Source organism: Protopterus annectens, chromosome 7.part0 (assembly GCF_019279795.1).
Source record: "Protopterus annectens isolate FY-2018-M chromosome 7.part0, PAN1.0, whole genome shotgun sequence".
Classification (NCBI taxonomy): domain Eukaryota; kingdom Metazoa; phylum Chordata; order Ceratodontiformes; family Protopteridae; genus Protopterus; species Protopterus annectens.
In genome coordinates this window covers 1,843,329,771-1,843,345,560 of record NC_056739.1, presented here as the reverse complement: position 1 = coordinate 1,843,345,560, position 15,790 = coordinate 1,843,329,771, and positions in this window count along the sequence as shown.

The window sequence follows — 15,790 nt, the reverse complement described above, 5'->3', positions numbered from 1 at the left end:
GTAATTAAAGATGGTCAGAATATGTAAAAATGTTGATTTTGATGCAAACAGTACATGATGCCCCCAGTGCAGTGTTAGGGTTAACTTACATTGTTTAATGTAATGTAATACATGCTCTTCCTTAAAAAGGGGATTTTTATATATAGGGCATATATATTTAAATGCATATACGCTAGCTACAGCAATCAGCAACATGCTCTGCAGAGAAGTCGTTTTTTAACTGTAGACCTCATGGAGTTTAAACTATAACTACTGTTTGTGTAATATGTATTACTTATCATGCCATGAGCATTATATTAGAGTGGATTTTAATAACAATAATAGTCAAAAACCCTTACAATATTCTGTAGGTAAGCATAAGCCAAATCAGCATCGGTAAAATGCCCCCCCACACACACAGATAAATCACCATCACCACTATTAAGAATGCAGAAATGTCCTTACTTTACTGAGCAATACTGATTACTAGGCTAATGACAACTTTAAATCATTCACACAATCCTGTCTTGCCCTGCCTTTTTAGAACAAGAAATTTGAATATCACATTCACATTTTTATACCTTTAACAGTAATCATCCACTTTCAAATCAGTCATTCCATCTCAATCTGGAATGATAAAAATGCCTCAGGAGTAAATTTGCAGTTTTCCATCAATCTGCCATGTGTAGATTTAAATATAATTAAGGTATTATTTTTTCCTGATATACAAAGGCAGCCTATTCCCCAAAAAATAGGGATGCTTTGGGTTAGTTCTTTATCGTGCCAGCAAGTCCTGTTTCGGCACCGATGAATCCTGAGGTGTTTTTTTTCATTTTTGCTCCACTTTCCCATGCTCTCTATTGATAATGACACCTCCGTTCACAATCAGTTGGCTCATTTCTTTCCCCCATCATCAGGGGTGGGATTCATACAGAAGGGGTCATAATCTAGTTAGCCATTATGTGTGGTTTGGAATTTTTTTATCATACTCTAGCCATAGTCTCCCAATGTCTAATGGATGCCAGCATTCATCTCCCTCACTTCAATAAGGGGCTCACGTCAGTAGGCTGCTCTGCCCAGCAATAGGAGGTACCAAACAGATGTTTCCATTTTCTTGATCTGAGGAAGTTTACTCACTCATTTTCTCCCCATCAAGGGGTGCACATGAATATCTTCCCTGTCTATGCTCACAAGTTCCCAAGCCACTACTCGAAGTCAGGTCACTTGGGATATGGTAAGGGCTTTATCCCTTTATACTACTGGTATGGTTCAGTCTGAGCTATTTGATGCAGTTATTCATGATGCCACATGCTTTGGGAGATGAAAAAGGTCAGATCATTCACTGTGAAGAAGGTTAGACAGAGAGTATTTCCCAACAATCTTGTATGAAACAAAGTATAATGAGAGGGTTGCTGGCCTTCTTTGTTAGTTTAGGGAACCTTATCCAATAACTTTCTAAGTTCTGTCCAGTTGTAAAAGACAATTGGAGAGATACATGCTGAAGAGGGCATTGTATTAATGACAGTTTAATGAGAGGTATAGAGAAAATAATTAAGACTTCCTTGGCAATAGAGGAGATGAGCTTGGAAATTAATTGTGTTATATGATTTTATAACAACAAATAACATGGTAATAAAAAGGACATCTGTTTGCCAGGAAATGTGACCTTATTGTTAATACTTATTCAGTTTTAAGGTATGTTCATTTTAAGGAGGATGTCCCTTATATGGTATGAGCTAGGGTAGTCTGAGATCCAACATAAACAATGATACATTTTTGACATTGAGTTTGAGCCCGTGGTCATTACACTACTTAGTCTATTATTGGTCTAGACAAGCTCTTGCTGGAGTATATGATTCTCAGTAGGGAGCTTCATAACAGTACCTGATTTACAATTGTTAAAAAGCTTTATAAGCCATAGTGCTTTGATTTTTGTTTTCACAATAGATAAATAGGGATACGTGGGTGCTAAGAGGAGGAAGACAGACCTGAGCCCCGAGGGACACCAGATTTGATTTGATTTTTTTTAAGGAGGTAATACCAAAGTGTATTGTTTCTACCACTGAACCAGTAAGCTATCTGATGGGTGACACAGGGGTTAATTTTTACTTGGAAGAGTTCATAAATAATACTTGCATAATAAATAGTGTCAAACCCTTTGAAGAAATCCAGTCCAGATACATAGTGTGGATGGGCTGTCTCATCCAGGACCTCTACAATCCTTTGAAAAAATTAATCTACACTGAACAGATACAATATACTTAAAAAAGTATTTACATCAAGGGACTGAAGGTTGCCTATGCCTTTAATAATGATTTCAGTCATGGTGCATTTCATGACCTTACAATAAAATTATAATTCTGAGACGTATGGGCCTATTCATATAACTGTTTTTTTTTTTGTATTAACAACTGTTCATAAGGAATTAGAAGAAAGTTATTACCAAGAAAAACACAGCAGTTACAAATCAGTTGTACATTAACTTGTAAACTTAGATGAAACACACAAACAAACCAGACAACAGAGTAGCTTGACATATCCTATGCTTGCTGATTTTCCACTAAATACTTTTACAGAGATTAACTAAAGTGGCAGTGTTAATTTGGGATAGGTGAGATGGTGCATTTTTACTACTTATAGATTCATAGGTGTTTACTAGGCTACTGACCACAAGGACCTTTTTAAGCCTAGAAATGCATCCCAAATCTCTGACAATTTCTGATACCCCAGATAAGTGTAAGCAGGGGTTTGGGAGATGAAACATTTACAAGCAGGGGCCTGGGAGATGAAATATTTACAGGTTACGTGTGTCCATTAGAGACATAGGTGCCAAACCAGGGATGAATTTCCTGTTCTCCATCCAATTGTCCAAGCTGCACTTGAATTGGGCTAGGGAGGAACTCTACTTCACCTGTTCCATAGACAGGGTAGTCTCTGGGATACCTGTCTGTCTCTCCGTCAGGTCCTATTTATATCACAGACAAAGTTTAAGTCTTTAGAATGGGTAATTCTGGTAGTATTTGTTTTGTGGATACGTAAGAGGTCCATCAGAGTGGGGTCTGACAATGCCCTGTATGCCAGGCATAGATCTCCACTCAAATGCCTGTATGAGACAGAATACAGGGATAGGGCCTTTGAGGCAGTCTGCTTAGGATATTTTACTTATGCCCTGTATTCTTTTAGTGAGGAACCTCTGTGGACTGATGCAGTAAGTGCTTAATGGCTTCTGTCTGTATAATTTGATTCCTATTGTCCCAGCTTTTACTGGATCCTGTTTTGTAGGTGTTAGAAAGAAGATCACCCTTGTTATCTAAAAGGTGATAGTATTTCCTTATATGCTCGGCCCATCCAGCTACATTATTACTGAGTGGCAAAGATCCATTTTGAGACTAATATACAAGCATGATATAACATATACCTTACTGGTAATAACCCAGGTTGGTTGTCAAAAGGTAGGAAGTTAAAACCCATAGGGCCTATGCCTATAACTACCAGGATCTGACACAGGGTTGCCCTTATGTAGTGGTACCATTATGATAGTTTCAGGCCACTGGGATGTAACCACAGGACACACTTTGGAAGAAAAGTTTAAGAAGGGTTTAAGATAAGTTGCAGTTTACATTTACTTGGTTTAATTTCTCTAAGTCTTTTGGGTTTCTAATACTATGATGAGAATGGACCCCATTCCTAAGTCAAAGAAGGATTTAAGTTCATAAAATTAGGATTGTTCCAATTTTTGATGTTAGCCAAACGTGCTGTTTGCAGCACCCACAATGTGCCCAGAACTGACTCTTTCTGCAATTCATACAATTACATGTATGAGTAGCATATCTAAATACAACTGTAAATTCTTTTTTTATGAGACCCATTGCTCTTCCTACTATTGGAAGTGTCTGAGTATCCTTCTTCCACATTGCCCTCATTTCTGCCTGCAAATCTTGGTATTGTATGACTTCATGTCACTCTGTACAAAAGACACTATAATCACTGGGTGTAGTAATTTCAATGATCAATGCTACTTTTGTTTTCTTTCCGTTGACTACTATATATGGTTTTCTCGCATTTATTTTTAAAGGAAAACACCACCCTCTCACACAGTTTAACTCAGTTGTTAGGGTTCTTTTCTCCCTACAATATGGTTCCAACATTGTGTTGCTACCAGAAACCTGCTTGTACTTTATAAAACTTTTATTTCCTTGCAATGGAGTCAAAGGAAGGGAAAGCCCACCCACTTTTTTTTAAACTCAACTTCTCACATACTTTGCAGAGAACTTCATCTCCACCTGCATGACATATCATAGACACAGTTAAATATGTAGTTTACTCTGTCAGGTACTGCTGTCAATCTTAGATGGGCAATTAATCCTGCTAATGTCAGGAACACAGCAGCTGATATAAAAGAACACTGTGGAACTGTTTTCCATTGTTTTTATTGCAGATGGGAGGAGAACTTAACACTCCCCTTTCATAGCAAAACAATGCAATTAGACCAGTCAGGAGTTAAAGGCAATTGCCAACTCTTCTGATAAATTTACATAAGCCACAGCACAGTATTGAAGTGCTAAGCTTTAAATGTTATTTATAATAATTTATATGCTAAGATAACTTGAATGTAGTATCAAAGATTTCTGTGACATTTAAAGAAGAGTCATAAAATATTTGTTTCTTGTAAAGTATCAACACACACACATGCACACAGGTCAGAACTGCAGAAAGAGAGTCAGGTGGCAACCCTATCAACTAGGTGCATTGATATTGTTCATGAAAAGGTCTTTTATGCTTTTTTGTGATATCCTTCCAGAGGGGGATGCATAACTGGTACATGCAGATCCATTGTAAGAGATTCCCATTGACTTTGAGTCAGCCCTTACATTGTTAGAGTGCAACCATAATATACAGCTGAATTTACTTTAACATACATTTACTATGTGCCCTTGCATTAAAAACACTAAGAAAAGGAACTCAGAAGTACTTAACTGTGTTTAAACATGCACGCACACACACACACACACACACACACACACACACACACACACACACACACACACACACACACACATTCATATGCTTTTGTACACATACTTTATACACATATACAGAAACACATACTGTTATCTGTGTGTGTGTGTTTGTACAATATGTGTGCATACAATTAATTATTTATAATAAACAACAGTATAGTTAAGCATTATTAATATGTATATTTTAATAAATGTGGCTCAATAATTTACTTGGTCACTATCACACATTGGCTATGTGTTGCACATGCAATCTTGGTCAATGTTTTATGTCAGTATTTTTTCTTTGTATTCCTAAGTGCGTTTAATAATTGTTATTATCTTTGCCAATGTACCTACTTTGTGGCTGAAAAGGGTCCTGGGACCCATACCCAGCCTTAAGCATAGGCCAACTAGGTGGCCACCTAGGGTGCCACTCTAGAAGGGGTGCTTTCCCAGTATTTATTTGTTTACTATTTTGTAGTAAATAAATGGTTTCTTTAAAATGTGTTGAATAAATATATGAAAAATTGAAGAGTAAGGCAAACTGTGAGAAAAGCACAGAAAAAAGTCATCTGGATGGTGTAGGCAGACCAGGATGGGGCACTAGGTGGCGTGGGAGGGGAGCTGTGGAACCCTTTTGCCTAGGGCACCAGCTGATCAAAGGCTGGCCCTGCTGAGACCAGTTCACTTTCCTGGTTACCAAAGTATAAATAAATATAAAGTAGAAAAAAGGAGGGTGAACATAACAGAAATAATTGAGGAATTAGTAAAGCACATTTTAAGTCTGCATCATTCATGAGAGAGAAAAATCCTCCCACTAAAGGCAATGGGAAGTAGCAAACAGACTAAGTTTAGAGTCCTACTACTTGTCACTTGTAAATGTACAGCAAGGAATCAACAAATCATTTACTGCAGTGAGAGTTTCACACCTCAGCTTGAGAGTGTGGGGGAGGGTTTGTCAAATCTTTTAAAACTACAAAATACTCCTCTTACAAAAAACTGTTATCTACTTTCTATTGCTGGAAGTAGCTGACATCTATTTATAGCATAGAACAAGCTCTGACAGACACATAAATGAAGCTCAGTCAGGTAAACATTGAAGCAGCTCTCTTACTGAAGGTGTGTTTAGATGACAGTGCTTCACAATCCTGCCATTCAATCTTAATGGCATGAGAAAATTGCACCACTTCCTTATGTCTAGCATAAGTCATATAAAGAGGACTTGAAACGTATTCTGGGAAGAAGGAATGAAAGCAAGAAAACAAGATTGCATTACCAAGGCAGGCCACATCATCCACCATTTTGAGAGAAACACATTAAAATTGTAAAAGAAGCACTTAGATGGATTTTGGGGCATTAAAATAACTCAAAAAAAAGATACAATAAAAAAATATGTTTTTTTGATTTCTAAGGTGGAGTTTTCCTTTAACTGCTAAGAATAGGTGATCCCAAGTGATATAAGCCGCATCAATTTCTATAATGCTTTGTGGCTCATGTAGTCATGTTTCTAATGCTCCTCAGTTATTTTAATATTGCAATGTTTGCATAATTCCCAAAGAAACAGTCTTGGCACAATATTATACCTTTCAGTATACAGGCCCTCTGCCATTAGTATATTACAACCAGCAAGAAGATATGTGACACTTTCCAGTTCTGTTTTACAAAACCTGCATTTGTCTGTTTTGCCAACATGTTCAATGGACTTTGTAAACCAACGTGTGTATAGCCCACTATCTTAGGCCATCAGTATAAACCTTTCATCTTTTGGTTTAAACTCACCTCTTCTTAACCAGTGTTGTGTCAGATCCTGATTAATATGAGGTCGTTCCAGGAGTTTTCTGTATCTGCAGCTATATTTATGCCTTTTCCACATTTCTTTCCTTCTGACCTGATCCTCCACTTTATATTCTTTCTTTTGTTTTTTTTTGCACATTCAGTTGCTGCCTGATTTTGTCTACTTCTGGTTTGAAATACACTCCTGCTTGACACCAATATACTTCTCTAAACTAAGCAGGGAAGTCATCTTGGACATGTTCTCCTCATTTTTTAAAACCTTCATTGTGTTTGGATCTTGTGAGGTCAGCAGGCCTAAAGTATGCAGTCCTATGATTTCAGATTTATACATGTAATCAGTTTCGAGAAGGCCCATACCTCCTTCAGAACAAGGAATATATAATCTTGGTATTCACTGATTTTTATATATCATTCGATAAGCATGAATCACATTTCTTGTTTTCCTGTCCAACTGACCCAGTTCCTTTTGGGGCCAGTCAATCACCCCAAAACTGTAGGTTAGAACAGGAAGAGGAAATTGTTATATAGCTTGGACTTTGTTCCTAGATGACAAGACTGTTTTCAGTATTAAATTTAGTCTTCTAAAATATTGTTTTACTGAATTTTCTCCACATTTGTTCATGTTTATTGTCAATTCATCATCAAATCCCAAATATTTATAAACGCCCTCCAGCTACTTTACATCAGATTCTTGTCCCAGACTGATATTTTCTTGGTGCTGCAGCTTTCCTGCTTTAAATGTAGCTTTTGCAAATTTATCAAGACCGAATGACATTCTTATATCATGTGAGAAAGTTATGACCACTTTCAGTTGTGGTTTCAGGTCCTCATGTGATGAACTATGCAGTTTTAAATCATCTCCAAAAAGAAGATGAGGCGTCTTTACACTTTGCTGTTGTCTAGGAGCCAAATTGTAAACTGTTAAGTAGACAACTTAATGGGTTAAGGGAAAGACAAAAGAGCAGCAGTGACAAAAGTCACCCTGGAATATCTCCCTTTGAATTTTTATCACTGGGATAATAATTTGTCCTTTAACATGGCTTAGTTACAAAGTTGTTTGTCACTGTTTCATACCCACTGAAATATAATCAATCAATATAGGATGCATCTTATACATCTGTAAATATTCTTTATCCATGAATGTGGGATGTTATCAATTTTTTTGGGAATATATCAATGCCATACTTAGATTCTTCCCCCTTTACAATTCTCCATATATGACTTTATTTAACAGCAAATGATCCTTTGTTCCATATGACTTTCTTCTGTTACCCTTTTGTTCTATTGCCATGATTTAGTTTTCTTCTAAATGACTATAAACTGTCCGCATCAGTTCCAGTATATAGCTTATACATTGTCAGAAGGCAGTTTATTGGTCTATAATTTTTAAGATAGCTTGCAGGTTCACTCTTAAGAAGGAGTATCATTTTAACTGTTGCTGACTGAGCTGGTGTGTGATCGGGGTTTGCCTATAAGTACTTCTTACTCAGGGATAAATCTTTGTGTAACAATGTTAACATATTTAACCAGAAGTTAGATACTGCATCTTAGCCTGGGGTTTACAAGTAAGGAGCTTTTCTTAATGTTGTTTCAATGTCTCTGGCTGTTACTTCATCTCATTTCATATCCCGCACATTTGAACTTCTTACTGTTTCTTTTACTTCTTCTATCCATTTAGCATCTTTGTTATGTTCCACAGGGGTTTTTATAGATATTTCTCCATTCCTTTTGCTTTGTTTTCCAATTCTCCATAACTTTTTTGGATCATCAATGAATTGCTTATTTTGAAGTTTTCTTTTATTTATGTGCATTTTCTGCCTGTGCTAATTTCTTTAGTTTATTGTTTGCAATAGTGCACCATAGATCCTTGTCTGTTCTAATACTGAGCATTGCTTTTAACACATATATCTTTCTATATACTTAATTGCTTTACAGTGTTCTCGATTCAGTACTTCCATGATGGCATTTGATTTCTTCCCTTAGCTTCCATTTGTCCTGGCAGAGAGTATGGTGATTTCTGTGACATGTGTGACCTCTTGCGATGACCATTTACTTTGCAGGATATGTTGAAGGGGCAATGACAAGCATTCAGCACATGACATGAAGATATGTACACCATGCTTATGACATCACAAATCATTGATTCTCTGGCTGAAATATCTGACCAGATAGCTGCACTATGCTGGTTCACTTTGCCTTTTATAGGTTCATAGGTGTGTACTAGGGTAATGGCTCTGGGGCCTTTACAAGCCTAGCCATAGGATTACCCTGGCATAGTGGCACCCGTCCTTAGCTCCCAGTGCCTCTGTTGTTTCCCATGTGAGTCACAAGTACTCTGCCCTTATGATTCAGTAGCTACAAAGTCTGTCCATTGGAAGTCAGGAGTACTGCAAATTAAAGGGATATATCCAGGATCACCAAAAAAGGAGCAACTGAGGTACACAGTCAGGAAGTGGAGGCAGAAGTCAGTTTAAGTTAGGTGACAGTAGAGGAGGTCCTTAAAAACTTGTGTGAAACATGACTTTAAAAATACATTTTTTGACTCATATTCAGCATACATTATATATTTTAAAATCTGAATTATGAACATTTTTCTTGAACTTCATGACAAATTTTAGTGATGTACCAGTAATGAACTACTGCAGTCAGATGAAACATATAAACATCTTTTTTTAACATTTTGTACATCTGCTGCAAAAATGCAGACTGTTTTAGAATTGCACTGTATAAAAAAAGCCTGTCTACTTAGTGCTTCCTCTAGTATCATGGCTGCTAAATGTATATCTGTGTCTCAGTGTGTGTGTGTGTGTGTGTGTGTGTGTGTGTGTGTGTGTGTGTGTGTGTGTGTGTGTATGTATTGCTTGTCGAATTTCTTCTGTTTTAGTACATAATATGAAGTTCCTTGGGACATCTAATACAGTTGCAGTGAACATACTATCTGTCTTAAAATTACAGACGGTGTTGCCTTTATTCACCAATACTTCATGTATTATTGCACTCACCAAAATACTTGTGCAGAATGTCTAGCCTTTTGAGTCATGAAATGTACAACCCTCTTTGACTTCTTATTATTTCTTGAAACAAATGGTACCTCCAATACTTGTTTAAAGGAATGAAATCTTCATCAACAGCTAAATAAAATATGTTGATGTGATATATTTCATAGATTTCATAGATTTCATAGATTAGTACTAGGCTAACTGCCCTTGCGAGCCATTTTAAGCCTAGACAATTATCCCCTGTGAGATTCAAACCCTGTACCTTGTGTCTGTAAGGCAAACACCTTAACCATTAGGCCATCCTCCCAACCAGATGGTGTTGCCTTTATTGACCAATACTTCATGTATTATTGCACTCACCAAAATACTTGTGCAGAATGTCTAGCCTTTTGAGTCATGAAATATTAATAGCATAACATATCCCTCTTCTCTGGACCAAACCTCCATTACACGTCAAGGAGTTTGCACCCTTACCATATTCAGGGTAAACCTAGATAACTAGATGGGGATTCTTAAAATCTTCCCCAGTCTGTCTTATCATGCCTCCTTGAGGCTAAAGGGAACTTTTCTCTAATGGGTCTTGTCTAGGCTTGTAATGGCCTACAAACTGAGTGTGTACCTAAATACAACAATACAGTCTAAGCAAAAGGCAATACAATCTTTTCAGGATACAAAATTAATGAAGATAAAACAAAGTCAATAGCTGTAAATTATGTACCCAGACATGGATTGGTTCAGCAATATCCATATTTATGGGAACATGATAAAATGAAATACTTGGGAATATGGGTTATAAACGTTTCTGGTGTGGCAGCTAAGGATATTTGGGAAGAGACTAAACAAAATGTATTAAAAACTGAGAAACTGTAAGCTCTGTTATATGGATATGGATAGCAAGATGCAAGCAGTTAAACTGTTTTAGTCCCTTTAGTTTTATACACAGGTCAGGCATATTTTTATCAAACAGAGGAAAAGTTATATATAGCACTCCCATACATAGCACAAGCAGAAATCTATAATTCAAAGTAGAAAGGGATGATGATGAAACGGGAGAAGCTCAAGAAACATGGAGATACTGGGGTGTTGAATGCAGATCCTTGAGGAAAATAAGAATAATCATACAGGATATTATACTCAGGAAGTCACAGAAAGTATTCTAAGAGCTAAGTCAACACGGTGATGGAGAAAGGAGATTCTGAGGATAGGGATGACTACAATTGGGGATACGGACAATAGGCAAGAGGGGTCTGGAATTTATTGGAGAAAACTGGCAAAATAACCAAAGTATTGGGAGCAAATAATTTGCGATGGAAAGGTAATAGAATGGGAAGAGGTCAAGCATTTATCTGGATTGCAGGTTAGAGATTGCTTTCCCTATCAAGGACTGATTTCAGAATATAGGCAAAGAGAAAGAAATAGGGGGGATCCTAAGTGAAAGACCAGCACTGGTAGAGTTTTTAGTAGAAGCTAGAATAGTAGCTATTGTTAAAACAATGAATAATTAGTAGAGCATATAAATTATTGCATGATAACTATGAAAATAAATCAAAGGAGGTTAGAAATGATTGGAAAGAGAGACTGGGTAAGCAATTCACAAAGAAACAAAGGGAGATATATGTATGCCTCCCAAATATGCAACAAAGTCTAGAAGATTTAGGATCTTTGCTTGGAAGTGTTCACACAGGTATTTTTATATCTCAAGTAGACTCCAAAGAACTTTTCCTCAGGTAGAGAGCAAACGTTTTAGGTGTGATGGGAAAGAAAGAGGTAACTGGGAACATATTTTCTGGAAGTATAATGAGTTGGCAGACTTTAAAGATTCCCTCCAGACTGATCTACTAGAGATAATGGGTAAGTAAATTGGTGTAATGAAGGAAATGACTTTTAGAGCTATGATAAAGAATCGGAATTGCCTAGACATAGTAAGGCCTTTCTGAGTCTAATTATGGTGGCTGCCAGAAAACAATTAGTAGAAAATAAAAATTGAGTGTGCTATAAGTAGTGAATATAGTAACATAGATAAAACGACTGGAATTGGGATCTTCAGAAAAGGGTAGGAGCAAACTACATAGAAACAAATGTGAATTATGGGAACACTACATGCAGAGAAAGAATGAGGTTTACAAGAAGGCAGGATATTAATGAGTTATGTAATGCTTGACTGTCAATATTGGACAGATTATAAGTGATGTATAATGTTTACAATGAAAATTATATCAATATGGTTTGTTTTCATTTAGATAAATGCATGATTGCCAATGACTTACACAATAATTTAAGAAAGTTGTTTCTTGTTAAAAAATTAATCTTAATCTATTTAAGTAAAAGTTGCTGAAATGTTTCCTACTATTGTATAAATGTGTTTTTTTAAAGATGCTGGTCAATCTGTTTCTTGAGTGATCCAAACTTTGAATGAAATGTGCCTACTTCAATGCCTTTAAGATTTAGTGTCTATTGTTTAACTACGCTTTATAAATGGTGTACAGAGTCATACTCAGATATGTACTTATTAGAATGTCTTCATTTATTTTAGGTGTTTTGCTTTTTATGTTTGTGAAATGTGAACGTTGGCATTGTTTCTTAACGTTGGGTATACTGCAATAGCTTTGTGGCTAGTGTACTAACTGAAAAGGGTCTTGTACCATTTCATCTATGTGTTTATCAAATGTTACACCACCAACAAATAAAAATCAAAGAACACAAAAAACAACAGGTCCAGTGTGCAAAAGCTCAAACATAACCACTCCAACTCAATAACTTGAGCATTTTCTTCACTTTAATAATAAAGACTTCTTCAGAAATATTGAACAATTAAATTACACACATTTAAATACTCTAAAATAACCAATCACATAAAACTAGTCCATGACATCATTTCCTTATCTAATCCACTTGAAAAAACATTTAATATTAAGGGCTTTATTTAATCCTGGAAATACATCTGCCTGAAGCAGAACTTGTCAAAGTAATTCTTTATACTCCAAAAAGATGTTAACATCACCTATAAAATTATGAACCTGATCTAAAATTACAAATTTAAACTCAAGAAACCCTGTACATACTATACTATGCTTCACTATGGCATTTTCCATGTACTTATTTTTAATTGCAATATTGTGCTGTCTAATGTGATCACTTAATTTTCTTGCAGTTTTTCCAATGTAAAAAAAAAGTACATGAACTGCAATATCCTAAGTACATGACATTCCTAGAGCTATAAAACCTATACATATTAATCTTGAAAAAGTAAATAAGGTAGGGTAGTATTTATTTTGCATTTGTTTACCGGGAAAGTCTAACTGGACATATGTCCTTTTTCAGTGGAGGCCCGGGGAGAAAAGCTCCAAAACATTAAGAACGTAGCAACAATGATAACAGAGACTGTAACACAGTAACACTGGAAATATAGTGCATACAGAGAATTTGTAGTTACATTCGGAGTAACAAAAATTAAACAATGACAATAGATAAATATTTTCTCTGTGAAACAACGTAAAAGCACAGAGGAAACGCAGTGCAGACTCCAAAAACAAACGTTTAATGCAATACAAACTCTTCGTATTTTTACAATCTTTTATCAATAACAGACACTTTAAAATAGTTGCAACATTTAATATTTTTACTATATATATATATATATATATATATATATATATATATATATACATTTTTTATTATATATATTTTTATTATATATATTTTTTATACAAATATTACAACATATATTTTTTTTAATCATATATTATTACTTTTACACCACATTTAAAGAATGCACAGTATAAGAAGGGTTATTGTACAACAAGGAAAGAACAAATGGGGAAGTTTAAAGAACACTTCGGGAGTGCTCTGAAAGAAATGGAGTGATATTACTTTAAGGGCAGTAATAAAATATTGGCGCCAAAAAAGTTATTTAAACTCTTGAACACCCAAGTGTTATTGTTCTGAAGAAGCCTACATGTTGTAGGTGAAAGCACTTAACCTGTTTTCAGATGTTGGAATTATTTCTTATATTGTAGTTTTTACATTGCTACTTCTTGAATGGAATTTTTATTGTAAAAATACGAAGAGTTTGTATTGCATTAAACGTTTGTTTTTGGAGTCAGCACTGCATTTCATCTGTGCTTTTATGTTGTTTCACAGAAAAGATAGCATAGTTTTTTGGACTCAACGTATCAAAAACTTTTCAGTAGTTGGATTATGGAGGAATCAGCAGCACAGTCTCCAGCATAAACCTCCCCTGAGAAGGCCGAAATAGAAAACATAAGAGAAGAAGTATCGGCACTTAAGAGAGAAGTAAAAAAACTTTTGCAGTTATTCACTGCATTGGTCTCACCAGCGGAGAATTCAGGACAAACTCGTATTGACGCACAAGCACACATCGGTGTAGACACACCGATAAAAAGATTGTACAAAAGTGTTTTTAGAGAGGAAGGGGAGCTGAATAGTGCTAATAACAATGCAGTAGCACTTTCAATGGAACCTTTCACTGAGAAACTAGACAGAGCGACTATTGATAAGGAGGGGGAGCAAAGTAACGTGAAAAAGGTGAAAACAGCAGGCTTTGCAGATCCACTCCGTGATGTATGGTACAGAACAACTAAAGGCAGTGATGCATCGATGAATGGTGACACGCTCAAAGGACAAGGTGAAGCCATAGCAGGAGCAGAAAGGAATCGTGACATTGATTTAGCTGAACTACACATTCCTAGTCAGTTATGTGACAGTCTCAAATTGAACTCTATGGGGTTTACTTTCAATTTCTCCCTGTATGATTATGACGACGACAATGAAGCCCACCGAATAGGAACTAGACCCAAAAGGGCAATTCCAGAGAGGACATATTCTGATATAGTGGGGAAGACCACTACTAAAACAAAAGGTACTGTTCCATCACATTCATTAACTAACACATCTACTGGACAAGTGGATACAGCAATTATGTAGATAATAAAAACGAACATTTGCAAACTTTTTTTTCCAACAATTGTGATTTTCAAGATTATGATAAAATTAGACAACCTAATAACACTAAAGGTTTTAAAATGGTTCAATAAGAGATTATATTTATATGTTGGGGAAAAAATTGAGTGCAATTAGTGGTATAAAGATGGATAATGCTTATTTACACAAATGTCTGGTACTAAAAATAGTACCAATGGGATTGCATTTTTTTAAACAACCTATAGGGTTAGAAACTACTGCTATTATTAGAAATGAATTTAACCAGTTATTTAATGAATTTGGGTATAGGTGCATGAATCTATTGATAAAATTCAATGATGAAAAATTATCAAATTTGATTAGAGAGGTAGAGGAAATAAATCACAAAATAGTTAGTGATTTGCTATTTAAACAATGGGAGGACCTATACAACAAACAGTTTCTGACAGCAGAAAAGAAGACGCGGATAGGATACGAGAAGAAGTGTAAAAAGATATCTAGGGATATGGCTCAATACAAGGAAAACAGGGCATATATATGGAAGGAAACGGAAAATGATAAAGAGAAAGATATAAGTAAACAAAAAGTAAATGATGAAGCAAGCAATAGAGGAAGTTACAGGAAAGAGAATGAAAGAGGTGAAGGATATGTAAATCACAGAAATTACAGACAAAATTTTCAGAGAGGTTGGAACCCACAGTATTGGAAAAAGAAACCAAAGACAGGGAATGGCAATCAATGTCAGAAGTATTATCATGGGGGAACACACAGGGATGGATACAAGCAGAGGAAGGAACACTGGAACTAGTTAAAAGAAGCCTCAGTGAGGCTAATATTAATGAAATAACAGTTGATGGCGTAATACATAGTTGTAACAACTTTAAGATCTACAATTACTCCAACCTCACAGTGAACAGAACACACTTTGACTTATTGTCCAAAGGTATGAAGTACATTCCAATACCTCAGTTTAGATTAGTTGACTATTTATGTGAAGTCAAACTGTACACGAGGAAGTTGAACCTGTCAATTAATTTTCAGGATAATAGAGAAAGTAAGTTAAAGAAAAAAAGTAAA